The sequence below is a fragment of the Onychomys torridus genome, chromosome 22 (assembly GCF_903995425.1).
Source record: "Onychomys torridus chromosome 22, mOncTor1.1, whole genome shotgun sequence".
In the NCBI taxonomy this organism is placed as follows: Eukaryota; Metazoa; Chordata; class Mammalia; order Rodentia; family Cricetidae; genus Onychomys; species Onychomys torridus.
Genome location: NC_050464.1, coordinates 7,198,756 through 7,205,130, shown reverse-complemented (window position 1 = coordinate 7,205,130; position 6,375 = coordinate 7,198,756).

Sequence of the window (6,375 nt, the reverse complement as noted above, 5' to 3'; positions counted from 1 at the left end):
GCTGGCGGTGTCCCTCCCCAGCCTTCTACTTCCCAGAATTCTCTTCTCTCTTGTCCCGCCTATACTTCCTGCCTGGCCACTGGCCAATCAGAACTTTATTTACACAGAGCGATATCCACAGCACTTCCCCTTTTCTTTTTTTTTTTTTAAGGAAGATTTTAACTTTTACATAGTACAATTACATATAACAAAACAATTATCTAGCAAGAAATACAGTTTCAATATTAAAGAAGATATCCTATCTTATATTTGTGAGTCTAAGGTTTTATATCTTACTTATCTTGTATCATAACTGAGGAAATTATAACTATCTAGCCTTCAACCACATCAAAGGCCTCAGAAGGATATAATATTACCTGAGAACCGGGAGAAGGATGTAAGCATTTTTCAGGAGTCTTGCAAGAGTAGACAGAGACAGCTGGCAGCCTGGACAGTCACCTAATGTTCCTTTGTAAAGTTGGGGCATTTGTCTTCAGCCCACAGGGCTAGAGTCTCTCGGTCACTTCTCTCAGTGTCCTGTAGAATGTCTGGCAGTTTCCTCTGCGAAGCAGGAACCTGAAGGACCATTTTGTCAAGCAAAGTTTAGTGGTCACCTTTCTATGGGTCCTGCATGTCCAGTTGATCGAGCAGTCCAAGCAAGAACAGTTTCTTGCCCAAATGGCTATTTTTGCCAAGGTGAAGATAAGATATGTCTTCATGAAGATAAGATGTGTCTTCAATGCCCATCCTCCTCTCTAAAGTAAATTGGTGCTGCCAGGAGCAGACATGTCTCACTGTCCAGAAAGTCTAAATTTTAAAAATATTTTAAATGCCATATTCTGTAGACCTTTGAAGTGTTTGAAGAGTACCTGTCTATCTGAAATATCTCTGTGTATACCTAGAAGACTTAACTAACATGGCTATGAGTATGATTATCATAGATGACCAGTTATTAATCTATTTTTAATTATCTATTACAATTTTAAATGAGCTATATAAACATAATACCTTAAACAAGAGTAGAAATATACACACAATATAACAAAATTAACTAAGTTTGTATCAATAGACTAAAATCTAAACCAATGTAAAACATTTTAAACAAGTTGTTGCTCTTTAGAAGTTCCCTAATCTACCTTTTCATCCTATTATATCTATATCATATTCCCCTTTCTTCTTTAGAAAGAGATCTCATTTATAATCAACCTGCTTTAAAGAAAAATATTGTTTTTTTCTCTGTCCCACACCAGAGGGCTCTTCTGATTTGGGACACAAGAATCTCTTAACCTTTTCTTTTAGCAATATGTCTGGGTTTAGAGAAGGAGTGAGCCAATTCCATCTCCAAAGCCAGCTTGATAATTTTGGGAATGTGGGTGTAGTTTCTCTTACTACTTCCTGCTGGAGGGGGGCGCTGTATCTTATGGGGATACAAAGAAAATTTTAGGATTATGGAGTAGTCCATTAGGGTGAACCTCTGAGCCAGTTGCCTTGAAAGCATTCTGGATGTTGGATCATCTGGGCCATGGTGTCATCAGAGACCTTTCAGGTGGTCTTGGCTGATCAAACCTGATGTATCTTAATCTGGAACAAATCCACAGCCTCTGGCTTTCTGTGGAAACAAAAGCAGAGACTCTTTTCCAAAGCAACATATCCTTATATCCAAATTTTGAAGTCAAGGTACCTTTAAAATTTACATATTTATTTAACTTAACAGCCTTTACGATCAAATCTTTTTCTGCAGTTAAAAGTCCCAAAGACAAGACAAACCAGATTCTCTGTGTATAATATCCATCTTTGTAAGACTGAAATGCCACTGTGGCTGCTGGCTCCACCCACCTCAGTTTCCCAACATGGCGGTGGTACAGTTTACCATCAGTTCTGGGTCTGGAGCCATGTGTACCATCAACTGTCAGAAGCAGTTCTATCAAAGCAGTGCATAGCCCAGAAACCCTTTTTTTTTTTTTTTTTTTTAAACTGGCAAAGACTAAATCCACCACGCAGCAGAGTAAAGTGTCGCTTATAGATTCCTCATTCCTGCCACACTGCAGGTCAGACGCACACGCCAGGAACCTGCCATAGTAGCTCAAACCGGCAGGCTGTCGCTAACTTGAGGGAGACAACTAGGAAGCTGTTTTTAGCTCCGTCTTAGAATCTTTTTTCTCAGGTTTTAGGTGGAAACTCTTGCCAACACGTTGGGCGCCATTTGTAGTTGGAGTTTTTCTGCCTGGCCCAGTCAGGACAAATCTCTCTTACCCACCAGTCCCACAGTCGCTCAGACCCAACCAAGAAAGCACATGGAAACTTACATTGTTTACAAACTGTATGGCTGTGGCAGGCTTCTTGTTATCTACTTTTTCTATCTTAAATTAACCCATTTCTGTTAGTCTATACTTTGCCACATGGCTTGTGGCTTACCAGTGTCTTTACATGTTGCTTCTCCTGGTGGCAGCTGGCGGTGTCCCTCCCCAGCCTTCTACTTCCCAGAATTCTCTTCTCTCTTGTCCCGCCTATACTTCCTGCCTGGCCACTGGCCAATCAGAACTTTATTTACACAGAGCGATATCCACAGCAGTAAACAATGAGCCACATACTAGATACAGACTTGTAATAAAGGTTTTATTTGTATTTCCCATTATGTGCGTGTCTGTATGAGCATATGCATTTGAGTGTAGCTGCCCTCAAAGGCTAGAAGAGGGTGTTGGATCTCCTGGAGCTGCCTGACCTGGGTACTGGGAATGCAACTTAGTTCCTCGGCGAGAGCAGAGCATGTTCTCAACTGCTGAGCCCTCTCTCTACCTCTAACACTAATGTTTATAGGAGAGGTATATCTACTCTGAGCTGACTCATCCTTCCTACCATGTCCTCAAGGACCCCCCTTTACTGCTGCTGGTGGCAGGGCTGGGCTGCACCTTCACCACTGCTGACATCTTTGGTGGCCCACCTATGGGTTCCTCTAAATCACTGTTGCTTCAAAGTAATCCTCAGAACAAGGTCTCCTACACAGTGTGAGGATACAGTCCATTGCGCAGAAATCAAGCATCAGGAGCCCAAAGCCTCTAGTCACATTGCAGCTACAGTCAAGAAGAGAGAGATGGAACAGTGTTATGATTTGAATACTCAGTGTCCACCACAGGCTCCTGTCTTTTCTATGTGGTCCCCAAATGCTGGCACTATTTTGAAAGGCTGTGATGGTTAGTCTCCCTTGTTAACTTGACAAGTCATCAAGGAGGCAAGCCTCCAGGTACACCTCTGAGTGGTTATCTAGATTAGGTTGAGCTGGCCGTGACAGTGAGGGGTGACAAAGTCCCACCCTAAAGGACAGTGACACCATTCTCTGGACTTGAGTCTTGGATTGCATAAAAATGGGGAAGCTTGACAGGTACGGTGGTGCACACCTTTAGTCCCAACACTAGGCAGGCAGAGGTAGGTGGATCTCTGTGAATTTGAGGCTAGCCTGGTCTACACAGTAAACCCAGGCCAACCAGGAGATAGTAAGACTCTGTCTCAAAAAAAAAAAAAAAAAAAGGTGGGGTCCTGAGTTTGCTTCCCAGCAACTACATGGTGGCTCACAACCATTTGTAATGAGATCTGGTGCCCTCTTCTGGCATGTAGGGATATTACAGGCTAACCCTAACCCAACAAACAAATATATATAAAAAGTCTTGTGAATTTCCCAACACAATGAACAGAACCCTGAGAATATGTTCCTCCCTTACATTGTTTTTTGCCAAGGTGTTTTATCCCAGCAAGTGGTAAAACACGGTAGATACACGGAGGAAACGTCAGAAAGTCTGGCTGGGTAAAGAGGGTCCCTGGGTGCTTGTGCTGGGGTCTGTAGCTCACCATTTTTCTTTATTCCCATTCTCTGCTTTCTGGCTGCCCTGCTGTGAGCTGCTCTCATCCTCTGTACTTGCTCGCCACAGTTATGTGATCCTTCATCTTGACTGCTGACTTTAAAAATTACATTAATTTAAAAAATTGTTTTTGGTGCGGGAGGCATCACAGGACAACTGGAGTTGGTTCTCTCCTCCATCCATGTGGGTCCCAGTGATTGAACCCAGGTCACCAGGCTTGGCAGCAAGTAGGTACACTGAGCCATCTCACTGGTTCCTTGATTCTCAACTTGAGGAAGATTTAGAATCTCCATAGAAACACTCCTTTGGGTGTGACTATGAAGGCATTTCTGGAAGGATTAAAGAGAAAGACCAATGTTGGATGTAGGGGGGCACCATCCTGTAGGGGGAAGAAAGCAGATAGTGAGCTGAACACCGGCATTCCCCGGCCCCCCTCCCCTCCTCTCTCCCTCCCTCCCCCAATCCTCAGCCTGGGCTCAGCTGGCCTTCTAGAGAACAGGTACTCTGTAATAGGGCAGAAGTAGACATGTCTGTGGAGGTGCGAAGATCTCCAGGGAGTCTTGAGAACAAAGCTCAGTTCTTGCCCAGCATGCACAAAGCTCTGTACTCCATCAACTGCACACTAGGATTCAGACATGGTGGTACAATTGGGAGGTGGAAACAGGAAGATCAAGACTTCAGGGGCATCCTTGGCTACACTGTGAGTTTGAGGGCAGCCCAGGATACAAAAACAATGCAAAACAAAAACAAAAACAAAAACAAACAAAAAACCAAAAACAAACAAACAAAAAATCTCCAAGAGAAACAAGACCACAGAACACAAATACTTTCTCCAGTCTAAAATTCCCTCAGACAACAATGAAGAAAAGCTAGAGAGGGCCTCTAAAAACTAACCCATCTAGAGCCACCCTCACCCCAGATTTGTTCCAGCCGATGTCTGTTCTCTGGGCACATTGTTTCCTGTCTTAGCTAGGGTTTCTATTGCTGTGATGAAACACCAGGACCAAAGAGCAAGTTGGGGGGAAAATCATCACTGAAGGAAATCAGGACAGGAACTCAAAACAGGGCAGGATCCTGGAAGCAGGAGCTGATGCAGAGGCCATGGAGGGGAGCTGCTTACTGTCTTAACTCCCCATGACTTGCTCAGCCTGCTTTCTTATAGAACCAGGACCACCAGGGATGGCATCACTCACCATGGGCTGGGCCCTCCCTTATTGATCATTATATGAGAAAATGCCTTATAGTTGGATCTTAAGGAGGGATTTCCTCAACTGAGGCTCCTTCCTTTGATAACTAACTTGTGTCAAGTTGACACAAAACCAGCCAGTATATCCCCCAGCAAAAATTAATTGCTACTTCCAGCTACTGTTTTCCCTATGAAGAGAGTGTTTAAGCTTCAAACATCTGTCTCCCCTTAAAGATATGGTCTCATGTAGTCCAGACTGACGTCAAACTCACTGTGTAGCCCAAGATGATCTTGAACTTCTCATCCTCCTGCCTCCACTTCCCAAAATGCTGGGATGACAGGTGTGCACCTCTATGTCAGGTTTGTGTTGTGCTGGGGATGTAACCCAAGACTTGGGAAATGTGGAGACACATCCCAGTGCACACCCCTTCATTTGCGGTTTATATTTTGCGTGGTTCCCAGGGATGTGTGCATGGTGATAAATTAGCCTTTTCTTCTTCTTTGTTTTTTTCCAAGACAGGGTTTCTCTGTGTAGTTTTGGAGCCTGTCCTAGAACTCACTCTGTAGACCAGGCTGGCCTCAAACTCACAGAGATCCACCTGCCTCTGCCTCCCAATGCTGGGATTAAAGGTGTGTGTCACCACCACTGCCTGGCACTTTTTTTCTTCTTAATCTGCCTTTTCTAACTATATTTTCATAAACACAGTTATCAAATATTCAGAAGGAAAGACATGTATGTATGTGAGCTTATGTGTGAGTGTGTGTATGTGAGTGTGTATGTGTATGATCTGTGTGTTTATGTGTGTGTATGTATATGCGTGACTGTGTGTATGCATGTGAGAATGTATATATATATGACGTGTGTATGTGTGTGTTTATGTATGTTTATTTATTTATTCTGAGACAGTTACTTCATAGAACCTTAGATGGTCTGAAACTTGCAATCTTTCTCCTCTTGACCCGAGTACTGCACTTACAGGTGTGCCCCACCTCGCTCAGCCTCATGAAATTATTATATAATGTTCATTGTTTATTTAGCTCAGGGAACGTCGGGGCTATTTCTGCCTACTTGGGGATAAGGCTGCAGGTCTTGCCTTTCACTCTGACCTTTCTGGGGCCACAGGTTAAAGTCTGACACTGGACCATGTCTTTACTGCCTTGTGGCAATTCATCACATGGTGGCTCTACAGTCCCCTCATGAATCCTGGGTTGTATCACATCTCTTGGCAGAGGGATGAAATAGCTGAGCTGGTATTACCTCCTGCAGACCAGAGCTCAGAACCTAAGAATCTTGGCACAGAGCAGGATTGTGAGGCTACATTCTGTCCCCTGTGAGGCCCAGTCCACCCAGTTCCT